Source organism: Xenopus laevis, chromosome 1S (genome assembly GCF_017654675.1).
Source record: "Xenopus laevis strain J_2021 chromosome 1S, Xenopus_laevis_v10.1, whole genome shotgun sequence".
NCBI lineage: Eukaryota > Metazoa > Chordata > Amphibia > Anura > Pipidae > Xenopus > Xenopus laevis.
In genome coordinates this window covers 133959091-133974889 of record NC_054372.1, presented here as the reverse complement: position 1 = coordinate 133974889, position 15799 = coordinate 133959091, and the positions used below count along the sequence as shown (strand labels likewise).

At 42.1% G+C, this 15799-nt stretch overlaps 1 protein-coding gene and 1 pseudogene across 2 annotated transcripts in view; one reads left to right on the top strand and one right to left on the bottom strand.

Moving 5' to 3' along the window:
* thoc5.S (THO complex 5 S homeolog) overlaps positions 1-492 on the bottom strand; it is a 23056-nt gene extending 22564 nt beyond the window's left edge. The window contains exon 1 of one of the 2 annotated variants that reach the window (XM_018233865.2): positions 357-492. The gene's annotated coding sequence lies outside the window, so the exon portion shown is untranslated. The remainder of the gene's footprint in view (positions 1-356) is intronic. The other variant, NM_001087199.1, reaches the window with a different exon arrangement.
* LOC121399042 lies at positions 438-15799 on the top strand (annotated as a pseudogene).

The following is a 15799-nucleotide window of genomic DNA, read 5'->3' as shown; positions in this document are numbered from 1 at the left end:
TTGTAAAGCTCAAGTTTAACGCGTCAGGAAAGTATCGTTGTAATTCATCTGCTTTTGCTTATTATATACTCCAGATGGCAGCATATACAAGACTTCACAATATAGTTGTTCCTAAGTGTTGTGCATTTGGATTGCGAGGTTTCCTCATTCACCACCAGTGATGGCTTTGGGGAAGACGCAACGTGAGCCCTACTGGAATAAACACAGAGGCTCAAAGCATAATCAATTCTAGTCATACTTGCACCCTCGGCAGCTTTGGGGGAGATACTAATTAGATATTAACAAATAACATGCTGAATAGCACTATTCAGTAACGCGTATCACGGGCCAGTCACAATTTTCATAACACAACTCACAGTTCCGGATCACTGTTCAAACAAATGCCTCGGATCTTGGTAGCGGCTAGTTCCAAGTTGAGAACAGGCCTTGGAGGACGTCACGCACACGCGAACGTCTCGAGGAACGCCTCCGTCACGTGACATTCGGCGCATATTCGGCGCCTTCTTCAAATGGTGGTCAAATTTCAATCGGGGATTGCCTGGAGAAGAACCCTGCCGCAGTGCTCCACTGAATGAGTATGTGGTTGAGCTGGGCAGCATTAGGTTTTTTCTTGGGGCAGGATTTTACTCCGGTTTTTCCCTTACTGTAATATCGGGGTGCTTGTGAAATACGGGGGCGTTTACTATTCAGTGGAGGCTGCTAATCTTTTACATACTTGGTGGCTTGGTGACGTGTATTTAGATTTTGGGTGGTTGTGCTGATGAGTTTTGAGGGTTTTTTTTAAGGGAGGGTGTTGACTTTTTTGTGTACTTCCTACCTGCCGTCTGCCCCCTCTTTGTTCCATGCCCTGCCTGCCCTATGCCGCCTCTGTGTTCCATGCCCTGCCTGCCCTATTCCCCCTCTGTGTTCCCTGCCCTCTGCCCCCTCTGTATTCCATGCCCTGCCTGCCCTATGCCCCCTCTGTGTTCCCTGCTTGCCCTCTGCCCCCTCTGTGTTCCATGCCCTCTCTGCCCTCTGCCCCTCTGTGTTCCATGCCCTGCCTGCCCTCTGCCCCCTCTGTGTTCCATGCCCTGCCTGCCCCGTGCTCCCTCTGTGTTCCATGCCCTGTCTGCCCTCTGCCCCCTCTGTGTTCCATGCCCTGCCTGCCCCGTGCTCCCTCTGTGTTCCATGCCCTGTCAGCCCTCTGCCCCCTCTGTGTTCCATGCCCTGCCTGCCCTCTGCCCCCTCTGTGTTCCATGTCCTGCCTGCCCTATGCTCCCACTGTGTGCCCTGCCTGCACTCTGCCCCTTCTGTGTTCCATGCCCTGCCTGCCCTATGCTCCCACTGTGTGCCCTGCCTGCCCCCTCTGTGTTCCATGCCCTGCCTGCCCTCTGCCCCCTCTGTGTTCCAAGCCCTGCCTGCCCTCTGCCCCCTCTTTGTTCCATGCCCTGCCTGCCCTCAGCCCCCTCTGTATTCCATGCCCTGCCTGCCCTCTGCCCCCTTTGTGTTCCATGCCCTGCAGAGGGCAGGCAGGGCATGGAACACAGAGGGGGCAGAGGGCAGGCAGGGCACACAGTGAGAGCATAGGGCAGACAGGGCATGGAACACAGAGGGGGCATAGGGCAAGCTATGCCCACACATGTGCCCACTGTATAGTTAAGTTGCCATGAGTTAGGAAATGTAGGGCGGACGGAGGGGAGCCCCAAAAAAATTCTCGATCTTTTTCAGCCTATCACCCATAATATAGAAAACACGCCAGCGTTTTTTGGGACTTAGAAAAAATTTGAACTTTTTTGGAAGCAATCCCTATCTACTCTATTGCGCTTCGCCTGGTCTGAGGTGGCGAAGGAAGTCTAGCGTAAAAGGTAGCGTTCAGTACACTGCGCGCGTTAGTGAATTTGCGTAGTTACGTCCGTAGCGAAAATTTGCCAGGCGTAAGGGTGCGAAGTAACACTAGCAAATCTACGCCAGCGTTCGTTAGGGAATTTGCGAAGTAACGAAAATGCCCAACGCTAGCGAATTGATGCTAGCGTTCGGCGCTTGGTGAATTTGCCCCTTAGTTTTTTTTCTTGAAGAAATTGAGAGAGCACTCCCATCTCTCTCCCCTCCAATCAATCTTAAACTCCACTATTCAGAGGTAAGGAGCAGCGAGGTAGAAAGGTTTGAGGCGAGAGGTGGATGGTGTGAAAAGAAGCTGGCTCTGAGAGGAACAGAGGAGTGAAGGGTTTTGAATGTTAAAGGACCAGTAACATAAAAGAAAAATGTAAAAAAAATCGTTAGTACACATCAAAAAATAAACACCAACACAAATTATACTTTAAAATCACAAAACCTTTATTAAGAAATAACTTACAGAAACTGCACTTCCTGTCCTGTACAAAAACGGCGAAAAGGCGACCATCGATCCTGCTGAGCTCGATTTCTCCTCCTGGCTACTCATATACGATGGATGGTGTCGCTGATGAAGAGAAGTGGCAGTCAGCGCAGGGAGGAGAGAAACCCATTCATGAAATTAGCAATGAGCAGCTGTAGGTACAACGGCAGGATCATCTGACCCCTCCTGAGCGCATATCGAAGGAAACTGTATGAACTTTACAGCTGGTGTCTAGTGGCAGCGCTGCTCCAAGCACAACTCAGTCAGGCTCCGTATGGCTCCGGCGATAGTCCTCGCCGTGACCGAAAACCCCTTTCAGTGCCCAAGACTCCCTTTGCAAATACTCCATTAGACTGCAGACCAAGAATGTTTGCGAGTCTGCGCTGTATCCTGTACCATTAGCGCTACTGACCTATACCCCGTTTCTCATCAGTAGCACTAAATATGTCAGTCTAAATGTTGTGTGTGGCATAAGTCACAGGATACAGCGCAGAATTCTTCTTCCCGGACTTGACCCACTAGAACGATCGCCGGAGCCTGATGTGGGAGTTGCGCTTGGAGCAGCGCTGCCACTAGACACCGGCTGTAAAGTTCATACAGTTTCCTTCGATATGCGCTCAGGAGGGGTCAGATGATCCTGCCGTTGTACCTACAGCTGCTCATTGCTAATTTCATGAATGGGTTTCTCTCCCCCCTGCGCTGACTGCCGCTTCTCTTCACCCTCCCTCCTCATAGAAACATTACTCCGTTTCCTACTGACTTGCTCATAAAAAAACTTTTGTTATTGGACAGTCAAGTGTTTTTGATTGGGAAGTGTTGCCTGCACTAAAATTAGGGTTAGGTTTATAGGATATTTATCATGTGTGGGGGTAGAGAAAGCTGAGAGGAGTGTTGAATGTACCTGGGTTAAGGGCATTTATCATTATGAAGAACATGGCTTTCATTATCCTAATAATTACAGTAGCTGAGTAGTAGTTATCCAGAGTTATCGGGACCTGGGGTTTTCCGGATAACGGAGCTTTCCGTAATTTGGATCTTCCTGCCTTAAATCTACTAGAAATTCATTTAAACATTAAATAAACCCAATAGGCTGGTTTTGCTTCCAATATATTATATATTATATATTATAATAAATAAAGTATCCCCAGTTGCAAAATATAAGGATATTAGAAGTTACCTTGGAGTTCCCTGACATTCGGCCTCGTGTTTTTATATGGTCATGAAACTCCTCGGTAACTTATAATATCCTTATATTTTTAGGGATGCACCGAATCCACTAATTTGGATTTGGCGGAACCCCCGAATCCTTCATGAATTATTCGGCCAAACCCCCGAATCTTTCATGAAAGATTCGGCCGAATCCTAACTTGCATATGCAAATTAGGGGTGGGAAGGGGAAAACATTTTTTACTTTCTTTTTTTTGGGGCAAAAAAACGCACAATTTCCGCCCGCCCCTAATTTGCATATGCAAATTCGGGTTCGGCCAGGCAGAAGGATTCAGCCGAATCCTGCTGAAAAAGGCAGAATCCTGGCCGAATCCTGTATTCGGTGCATCCCTATATATTTTACAAGAGGGGGTACTTTATTTGCTATATAATTTACAATAGGAGGTATGTTATCCCTTATAATACATGAGTGATACACCGAATCATCTGTATAACTCAGCTTTGTGCCTTTTTATGGTCACAGAATGACTCAATGACTTCTAATATCCTTATAATTTACAGTAGGTGTACATTATCCCTTATAATACACGACTGATACTCAGAGTTACCTGTATAAATCAGCCTTGTGCCTTTATATGGCCACAGAACCAGTGACTTTTAACATCCATAACATCTTCCGGTTTTTTCTAATTTTTAATACAAATTACAGTTTCCTGTACCTTTATACCTGTGTCACACAGCCTGTAGCCTTGTGCTTTTATTGTCACTGAACGTGCATTACATCAGAGGTTTTTCCCTCTAGTATTGCTGCTGAGGATGGCTGACATGCTTTCTCATGCCACAGAAGACATTGCTGTCATTAGCACTGTTATATACTTTTCCTTTTTACAAGCAAAACTGGAGTAACTTTGGCTGTCTCTTGCAGTGGTGGAAGGGATGGCCTTGTTGGACCTTGGAGTGTCCCCTTACTCAGTAGATGTCTTTCATGAGGTAAGTGTCTAACTGTTCATTGAACACCCATATATAGATTTTTTTCATGCTTACACTATCCATGGTATATTACTTTTTAGAGCTGAAATTCAAATGTTGTAATGGCACAATCAATAATTAAATTATGTGAAGCAGTTAAGTGTTATCTAGGTTGGTGTATTTTTTTTCTATTTGCAATTCAATAAAGTGACTACTGTGCCCAAAACAATTGTAAGATTTTATAGATATGTATTATAAGTGTAGGTCACATAGTGCATTGCATTTTTACAATTTTTTTCTTTTTTCAGACGCCGCTCATTGTATATCTTTTCCATTTCCTTGTAGACTATGCAGAGATAGTATTCATGGTAAGTGAATAACCTTAGCTTTGTCTCTCAGTGCGGCACAGGCACACAAGGGAAAAAAAACTCACCCACTTACCTATTCTTGCTTCTCCACTCCAAGGCACGTTATGTTTTTTTAAGGTGTCGTATTCACAGAAGGTTCAAACAGCCTTCTAGTTGGCCTGTTTTTGGCAAGTGTCTAGCAGTGGTACCTGTAGAGGTATTGATTCAGGTTCTGATCTGGCTTCTTTTTTTTTTTTGGCCCCTAATATGGTATACACCTCTGTGGGCATCCCTTTTAGCCCTATACTGCCAGAATGTAGGAGCTAATTTTCAGGGAACAGCAGTACTTTGTGCTTTTTTCTAGATACCCCCAACCACAGGTGTAGGAGAAGCTCTTGCTTCTTACTAGGGATGCACTGAATCCATGATTCGGTTCGGAATTCGGCCAGGATTCAGCCTTTTTCAGCAGGATTCGGTCGAATCCTTCTGCCTGGCCGAACCGAATCCTAATTTGCATATGCAAATTAGGAGTGGGGAGGGAAATCAAGTGACTTTTTGTCACAAAACAAGGAAGTAAAAAATGTTTTCTCCTTAGTCTGCTTGGGGGACACAGGAACAATGGGGTACAGCTCGCACCACTACGAGGCAGGACACAACAAAAAACAAACTAATCCCTCCTCCTCCTGCTATACCCCAGCTTCCAGGTGGAGCCAGGCCAGTTTCGTTGTGTCCTCAGGAGGTTAGGACATAGATCTCCTATCAGGAGTTAGATTTTATTTTTCTATTACATTTATTTTTACTTTTTCCGTAGCCAACATCCTGGCCTTCCTGCAAGAGGGGCTATCCATAGGGCTATCCTTGGGATCCCTAAAATCCCAGATCTCGGCTCTGTCTATATTGTTCCAGAGACGATTAGACTTACATTCCGATGTCAGAACCTTCTTACAGGGGTTGGCCCATGTTTCGGCCTCCCGTCCGGTCTCCTATACTGACTTGGGATCTCTTTCTAGTACTACGATCCCTACAACGATCTCCCTTCAAACCTTTGTCTTCCATTCCTATTCAATGGCTCACATGGCATCGGCTCGCAGGGTATCGGAGATGTCTGCTCTTTCCTGCAGATCTCCTTTCTTCACCTTTCACCAGGATAGGGTTGTTCTCCGCACTATACCTTCCTCCTTCCATTTGAACCAAGAGATCACCATTCCAACCTTCTGTCCCTCTCCTTCCAATCCTAAAGAGGTGGCCCTTCATTCACTTGATCCCGTGCGTGCTCTCAAGTACAGGAGGAGGAAGAGGGATTCGTTTTTTTGTTGTGTCCTGCCTCCTAGTGGTGCAAGCTATACCCCATTGTTCCTGTGTCCCCCAAGCGACTGGAGAGAAAGAGATTTAACGGTGAGTACACAAAATCTCCTTTTCCCATTCCCACCCATAATTTGTATATGCAAATTCGGATTCAGGTTTAGTATTCGGCCAAATCTTTTGTAAAGGATTCGGGGTTCGACCGAATCCAAAATAGTGGATTTGGTGCATCCATACTTCTTACTGCCCTGGAACACAGACTTGATGTCATAATAAATCTTTGCGATGTCTGCTATATTGCTTATTTTATCTATAATGTTATCAATTTAGCCTTATTTCTCAAAACAAAGAATACCAGCACATTAAAAGGAAATGATATATCTTAAAAAGGCAGATGGTAAGGGAAAGCAGAAGCCTATGTTGTTAGAAGTAGAGCAAAATAGCGTACCTGAACACCCAAATCACCAAAGTTGCTGACCCACTTAATTACATATTCAGTTTTCTTTCTCCTACCCATGGGCGTAACTTCAGAGGAAGCAGACCTTGTGGCTGCAGGGGGGGGGGGCATGAGGTATAGGAGCCCCATGAGGCCCTGATTCATATACAATTTCAATAAATATTGGTAAAACAGGTCAACCGCTAGACATTTTAGGGGCCAGAAAACAATGTGCTGTGGGGCCCCATAATATCTAGTTACACCACTGCTCCTGCATGTCAATAAATGCATTTTCTAAGGCTACCTTATTATCTACAGAATTTTAGGAGGGAGTTCCTTTCTTTTCTGCAGTACCATTCCTCTGCAGCAAAAGGTGCTTTCGTTATTGATGTAGTTTCTACTGCCTGCCAATGTGCACAGGGCTTCCTCTTCTTTTTTTTGGCAGTGCTGTTTTTTTCCTGGGTGGGTCGGTATGGGTGGATTTAATATAAGTAGATTCAGCGATTGTACTGCCCCACTCTCACTCTATTCAAGCTTGTACTCTTCAGACATATTGGTTCTGCAGTTTTGTTATTGTTTATTGTGCCTTATTGATTCAATACGTATTGCAAAACTCCATCTCCCTGTAGCTCTGATGATAGCAGAGCCAGAGGTTGTCTGTACTTGCTATTTTGCTTTTGTTGCCATGTGTTCTGATGCCCTGTGTATTTAGCAATAAATCTTATTCTCTTCCCCCAGATAACGGATGCCCTCACTGCTGTAACCCTGTACCTTGCTGTTCAGGAGTACAACAAATTAATGGTAAGATTACTTTTATATTCATGAAAAAGGATCACAAATGTCACTTTGTAGAAGAAGATTTTGGAGTTAGTTACTGTATACTCCAAATAACAAATGGAAGGTAACACTGTAAATGTCTTTGTTTAAGGCTTACTTGGCTCAGCTTTTACTATAAGCAGCAATCAATATCTGCTTCTTTCTAAACATGATTATCTCTCTCTTGGGAATGTTAAGCAATCTAGTCTCTGCTTTAGAGGAGGAAGTTAAAAAAACATCAGATGTTGGTGTAATTTGGAGAAATGCATGACTAAGGTAAATCAAATTATTAAAAAAAAGTGATGGTTTCGTCTTTAAACAGACAGGAAGTAAGTGAAATGTTGGTAAATTGATTACTGGGGGAGGTTATGGCTGGCTTATGACACCATTAGCATTATTTTGCTGCCACAGATAGACATTAATCTCTAGATTTTGTTGCCTTTGTACAGAGTCAGAGTGTAATAAAGAAAACTCCTTCCTTATGCTGAAGACAAGGGGGCAATATCTCAACTGGTGTCGGCAAAGGAGACTTCCCCTGTGCCTTAAGCATTAACCCTTTATGATTGCTTTTCCTCTTTCATGCATCTGAAAAGTGTATAGCTATTAATAGATTTTAATATAAACCCAACTCCACAGGGATTCATTTTCTTGCTTGTTCCTGTAAACCGACTGTAAGGGGTTTAATGCCGATGTTCTGTTTTTCCTCTGCAGTTTAAGAAGCAAAAGCTTTTATTGGAGCTGAAAAAATATCCACAGGAAGGACATGAATTTCTAAGGGTACCAACTGAGATGTAATATGTACCTTTGAAGGTGTCTCTTTTGTAAGTATTGCTTGGGGGAAGGAAACAGTATTTACTGGATGGTAATATTGTTTGCATTGTGTGTAGTTAATTGAACATTTATTGGTTAAAAATATAAAAAAATGCGGCAGCTGCACTCTAGGATGAGATGCTCGACCCACAGCTATCCTTTTCTTCCCCTTAGGCAATTGGTGATTGTTAAACATCATATTCCATCACTGTTAGCGCCTGGTAGCAGCTGGGATTATTTATATATATATATATATATATAGTGAATAAAGTACCCCCTTTTGTAAAATATAAGGATATTATAAGTTACCGAGGAGTTTCATGACCATATAAAAACACGAGGCCGAAGGCCGAGTGTTTTTATACAGGTCATGGAACTCCGAGTTAACTTCTAATATCCTCATATTTTACAACTGGGGGTACTTTATTTATTATAATACACAAGTTTCAGTGAGTCATGTGACAGAAATGACATCAGAACTCACCGTTTATAACTGATGACATCAGAACTCACCGTTTATAAGGATATCATTTACAAGATATTCATAGCTTTTGTGTATTATATATATATATATATATATATATATATATATATATATATATATATATATATATATATATATATATTATAAACCCATTTATCTGACTGTGCAAGACTGTTTTGAATTTGTTCGTTTTATTGGGAGCAGCCATGATTCCTGGTAACCTTATTCAGAGTCTCTAATGTAACAATACCAACCAATAGCCAGCTTATCAGGAAAAATGGTGGCATACTTGCTTTCCTTTACAAAATGTTTGAACAAAGCTTTTCTCAGCCATGGCAATATGTTTTCCAAACTTATTACTGCTCAGTACACAGCCACTACCACATATCAAACAGGAGTAATGTAACTCTATTTATTGAGTAGGTACACCTTTCTTAAAGGAAATCTATACCCCCAAAATGAATACTTGAGCAACAGTTTATATCAAATGAAGTGGCATATTAAAGAATCTTATCAAACTGGAATATAGATTTAAGCAAATATTGCCCTTTTACATCTCTTGCCTTGAACCACCATTTAGTGATGGACTCTGTGCTGCCTCAGAGATCACCTGACCAGAAATACTACAACTCTAACTGTAACAGGAAGAAGTGTGGAAGCAAAAGGCAGAACTCTGTCTGTTAATTGGCTCATGTGACCTAATGTTTGGTGTGTTTGTGTGCACCGTGAATCATACAATCCTAGGGGGCTGCCCTTATTTTTTAAAATGGCAGTTTTCTATTTAGGATTACCCAATGGCACATACTACTAAAAGAGTATATTATTATGAAAAGGTTTTACATATGAGCTGTTTTATGCAATATTATTTTATAGAGACCTACATTGTTTGAGGGGTATAGTTTTCCTTTAACCCTTTCTACTGGATGTTATTGGACCTAGAATCTGTCTATATTTAATTCACAACACAGCAGCTGGGCTTTCTCACAATATATACCTTCAGCAATGTCTACACATTGCATATACTTTGTGTGGCACAAGAATCTGGGCTCCCTGTCAAACATCTCTTATCAAAACCATGGGTATGACTATGAACTTTGCTTCTATAACAACTACTGCTATTCTGGGAAGGCTTTCTATTACACGGTGAACATTATTGTTTTTGGATTGACCACTGATGCTGGGGATCAGTCTGTTGGAAAAAAAACCAAAACATCCCACAAGCGTTCTGTTGGGTTACACTCAGGGCTCTGTGCAGTAGTGATGTGTGGGCCAATAATACAAAAAGAGGTAGCTGGAGAGCACTTGATTCTTTAGTTAAAAGGTCATCTCTTTATTTGCAGACATTTACTGCACAACATGTTTCGGCTACACAGGCCTTCGTCAGGTGAAAAAAATCAACTGACACAGCAAGCTATTTGACCCCTCACCAACAACTGCATACCCGCTCCACAGTGTGGCCAGATTAATACAGACATATTAAAAATAATAGTACTGCCATCTTGTGGCCTACTAGTAATTAGCACCAGCAAAAGTTGCAATTGTTTTGTAGCGATGGTGATACATATTGACACAATATATGCAGAAGTTTGAAACAGTAACAAGGTATTGTCCTACCAGTGTCAAGCCATTTTCAGTATTATAGTGTATGTTATTCCAAAGTATATCTGTAAGAAAAATGGAATTTCAATTATATATAACCATTTATAGGAAACATTTATAGCTCATAGCTTCGTTCATTCCCCTTGGTTCAACTGTATTCATTCTATCTATCCATCTTGCCTCAGTTTGTAGTAGTAAGCGTTTTCTATCTCCCCCTCTTTGGGGTAACTGAACCTTCTCTAAAACCAGCCACCTTAATGTTGCAGGATTGTGCTTATGCAAATAAAAATGTTTACCGACCGGTGTATGAGTTTTTTTATTCTCTGGATCATAATTGGAAATAGAGTACTTATGTTCCCTGATCCTAATTTTTATTTGTCTCGATGTTTGCCCAATGTACATTTTCCCACAGGGGCATTTAAAGGAGAAGGAAAGTTTAAAACCAAGTAAGCCTTATCAGAAAGGTCCATCTAAATATACCAGTAAACCCCCAAAGTAGTGCTGCTCTGAGTCCCCTGTCAAAAGAAACATTGCATTTCTTTCCTTGTATTGTGTACACATGGGCTTCTGTATCAGACTTCCTGCCTTCAGCTTAAACCTCATTGCCCCGGGCGTGAGCATGCTCAGTTTGCTCCTCTTCCCCACCCCCTCCCTTCTCTACTGTAATCTGAGCCCAGAGGAGGGAGAGACTCAGGCAGGAAGTGATGTCACACCACATTAATACTGCAGCTCCTATCCTAAACAAACAGAGAGTTTCTAGAGCTTTTTACTCAGGTATGGCAAAACATTCTACAGAATAAATATAGCATTCTAGCTTGCACTATTGCAGCTAATCTATTGGCAATAAAATGCCTCTGTAGCTTTCCTTCTCCTTTAAGGGCATAGATCACTGAGTCAGTATTACAAGTATGATAAGCTTTTAAGCCCCCAAAGAGGGGGAGATAGAAAACGCTTACTACTACAAACTGAGGCAAGATGGATAGATAGAATGAATACAGTTGAACCAAGGGGAATGAACGAAGCTATGAGCTATAAATGTTTCCTATAAATGGTTATATATAATTGAAATTCCATTTTTCTTACAGATATACTTTGGAATAACATACACTGTAATACTGAAAATGGCTTGACACTGGTAGGACAATACCTTGTTACTGTTTCAAACTACTGCATATATTGTGTCAATATGTATCACCATCGCTACAAAACAATTGCAACTTTTGTTGGTGCTAATTACTAGTAGGCCACAAGATGGCAGTACTATTATTTTTAATATGTCTGTATTAACCTGGCCACACTGTGGAGCGGGTATGCAGTTGTTGGTGAGGTGAGGGGTCAAATAGCTTGCTGTGTCAGTTGATTTTTTGCACCTGATGAAGACCTGTGTAGCCGAAACATGTTGTGCAGTAAATGTCTGCAAATAAAGAGTTGACCTTTTAACTAAAGAATCAAGTGCTCTCCGGCTACCTCTTTTTGTATTATTAACCTTTGGCACTCCAGCACGGGGATTGCAGCGCGTAGAGAAGCACACTCACACGGATGAATACATAAAGGACTCTTTTATAGTTGGATATGTGTGGGCCAACCTTGCACCCCCCTTTCCGGGTCATGGGTGGGTATGGGTCAAGCTCTTCTGACTGCTCTCCCCGCCCACGAGCTTACAAATGCCGACTTCTGGGTTGAACTTTTATAGACGCGCGGGCTCACCCCGCTCCTTTTGTGATCATCGTCAGGGCGGGTCGGCGAGGGTCTATAGAAGGAAGTCGGGAAAATGGGAGGTCACCTTTATAATGACTTTGTTTGTTATTTCAATAAACCTTTATTTTGCCCATATTGAACTGCGCTGTATTTTGCCCCTTTGCTTTAAGTGATTTACTTAAGTTTTTATTTACTGCCGTTTTGTTTGAGGCCACACTCCCCTGTGGTACAAGAAACAAGTTGGTCAAATGGTTTCTTAAATGTCGGAACGCTAATATTTATCCTATTTTGTTTTTCAGGTAGGGGGTGACTAAGTGCTGTGTTTCTGTCGCTGGCAACCTATCAGTCTCTGTATCCAGTCACCTTATTGCCACCAGCGCTGCTCTACTTGCTTCAGGTGCCTGGTCAAACTGATGTGTAGGCAACTGCTACTAATAAAGTGTACTAATGGCAATGACCTATTTTGGGGTTCAGTCCCTCTTAGGCCTATAGTGTACTAATGGCAGTGACATGTTTTAAGGGGCTGATTTATCATAAACTGAGTTGGTGTTTTTTCTCGATTTTCTGAAACCTCAAATACTTGGAATTTATTAAAGGAGAACCAAACCATTTTATATTAAATACCCACCCCCCCTCAGCCTAGGTGTTACCCTCGATAAATGCCCCTAACTCTTTACTCACCCCTCGTTGCAGATTCAGTGCATCGGAGTTCACGGGTACCATCTTCTCTTCAGTAATCTTCAGGTTTTCTTCCATGACTTTCGGCGAACGCACAGTTGTTAAAAAAACGTCAGACTGCTCCAACTGCGCATGCCCGATACAGCGCTTACTTCACAAATATTACAGAAGATGGCGCCCGTGAACTCCGACGCGCTGACTCTGCAACGAGGGATCAGTAAAGAGTTATGATCATTTACCGAGGGTAACATCTAGGTTGGGGGGGGGGTAGCAGGGAAGGGTAGGGGATTTTAATATTAAGGGTTTGGTTCTCCTTTAAAGGGGACCTGTCGCCCAAAAAAATTATTCAAAATCCTATTTTATCACATTAGTCAAGCAAAATGAACTTTAATTGCACTATATAAATTATTTGAATCTTGTTTCCTTCAGTCTGGGAATTCATAATTATAGCAAGCAGGCGGAAGCCATTTTGTGGTCACTGTTATTAAGGCAAGCCTTGTATCATCTCAGAATCTTGTTCATACACCAGAATGGGGGACCTGATGTCCAACCCCTATGCCCTGGCTACACAATTAAATGGTTAAGAGAACTGGGGGAATGTGGGGAGAGCAGTGACATCTAGGAAGTGCTGAATGGAAAGTGAATGTAATTGTCTGCCCCGTCTCTATGACTAAGGCATAGAGGAGGGGCAGACAATATTTGATTGACAGCTGAGATTTTTAAATAAGTTTACAACAGCTATTAACGCTTTAATAAAAAAATAGAAATTGGATTTCATGTTTGATTTGAAATGGACCTTTATTATACAGATTTTTGTGTCTGGGTGACTGGTCCATTTTAAAGGACAAAACATAAGTTGCCATAAAAAAACTCTGCAAGTAAAAGCTGGCAAGGCTGTATAGCAGTCAGTGGAAATGTTCTCTAACGACTTTATTTTTTTAATTTATTTTCCCAGTTTATTAAAACATTTGAGATTTTCACCCTCATTGAAAATTAATAGGACAATGAGATTCTCATATGTGCATGGGAATATTTTGTCATGTTTTTTCTTAAATAACCTAGCATTCCAGAAAAAGTCACAAGTTTTCTCGTTTTTTTTTTTTTGTTCACAAAATCCTATTGTGATAAATCTGATTAAGTCTCTAAATAATGTACTTTGACTTTGTGTAATTATGTTTTTCTAATGTTCTAATTCTTTTTACAGAAGGAATTTGTCCCAGTGAAGATGAAGAGTACAAGCTTCTGGCTGTTCAGCTGCCAGTATTGCTCCATCTACCTGGGTTCTTTGTGTGTGCTGGTCTGTCATTCTTTCTTCTTGCTCAACTCATGGGATTTTATACCTTCTATATATGGCTTTATGTGAGTCCTTCTGTAAAACTATTCTCAATATTCTTTATTTATATAGCTCTGACATATCATACATTGCTTTACAGTAACTAAATGAAATAACCGTTTTATATGACCGTAGGGATAGGAAAAAAGTCATTGCAGAAATGATGTGATGATTTTAAGACGTCTTTTGATATATTCTGTTTTCAGACTCTGTACCAGATCTGACACCAAATATCGGCCTGTTTTGGTATTTCTTCGCAGGGATGTTTGAACACTTTAGTCTCTTCTTTGTGTGCATCTTTCAGATCAATGTTTTCTTCTACACCCTGCCTCTCACTATTAATACATTCAAGTGTTACTAAACGCTGAGTTTATTTTATTAATTATTTTTCTTCTCTTCCCCAGCTTTTTGATGCGTGTATGTACCAGCAGGTGCACTAAGCATTCAGCCTTCATACCATGATGATGAATGGTGGGAGAATGCAAAGAATAACTATTATAAACAAACTCTCCGGCCCAGTGTGATACTGCTTGTGGAGCAGCCATACCTGCAGTACACTCACAGGTACTGAACCTTTCAGTGTTTCTTTATTGCAAGCCATTTTCTTACTCCCTCCCCCTCTCTAGTAAAATAGACACAGCAATACCCAGAATAAAGATACACACAGCGACATGGAAGTTAATTAAATATGTAATAATTTATTTATTATTGATAACAATTAAAAAACTACGCTTTTTGATCCTGAGGAAGGCAAAAAACCTCTGAGAAATTAGAGGAAAAAATTCCTTCCTGACTCCTTAATGGCAATCGGATTTGCTCCCAGGATCAACGCGTCATAATTAATTGAGGGAAATAGGGTAAGGGAAACAGAAAGGAATATGGCAACATACACATGAGCACCTTTTAGGCAGCTAGGTGAACGCTACATTCTGTTCCATTCCATTGGAAACCACACAGCCTGCAGACCCGGCTTCTACAGTCTAAGGGATGGAGTGAAAAAGAATGCAGGGTCTACCGAGTGGCTTAAGGGGGCTTCTGTCTATGAAACCATATTTTATATGGAAAGGGGAGGCAAAGCTGGTGTAACTGATTTAAAGGGGGGGGTCACTGCTGGAGGTATTAGGTTGGCAGGAAAAGAAATAGAAAGCAATATGGCAGCATACTCATGAGCGTCATTAAGCTGCTTGGTGAATGCTGCATTCTCTTCCATTCCATTAAACCCCAGGCAGCCCACAGACCCCGGCGTCTGCACACTGAGGGATGGAGTGAAAAGTAATGTAGGGTCTACCGAGTGGCTTAATGGTGTTCCAGTTTATGATACCATATTTTATAGGGGAGGCAACGCTGGTGTAACTATTATTTAAAGGGGGGGTCACCGCTGGTGGTATTATGGTGGAAGGATAAGGAATAGAAAGCAATATGGCAGCATACACATGAGCGTCATTAAGCTGCTTGGTGAATGCTGCATTCTATTCCATTCCATTAAACCCCAGGCAGCTCACAGACCCCGGCGTCTGCACACTGAGGGATGGAGTGAAAAAGAATGCAGAGTCTACCGAGTGGCTTAAGTGCGCTCCTGTTTATGATACCATATTTTAGTTTGAAGTGGGGGAGCACCGCTGGGGGAGCTATTGTGGTAAAAGGAGGGTCAACTCTGGTGGAGCTGTGGTGGAAGGAGGAGGGGCACCGCTGGTGGAGGTGGAAGAAGGAGGTGCACTGCTGGTTGAGCTGTGGTGCAAGTGGGGGCACCGCCGGTCCTACTGCAGTGGAAGGAAGGGAAATACAAATCAAGATCTCACGCTGGTGA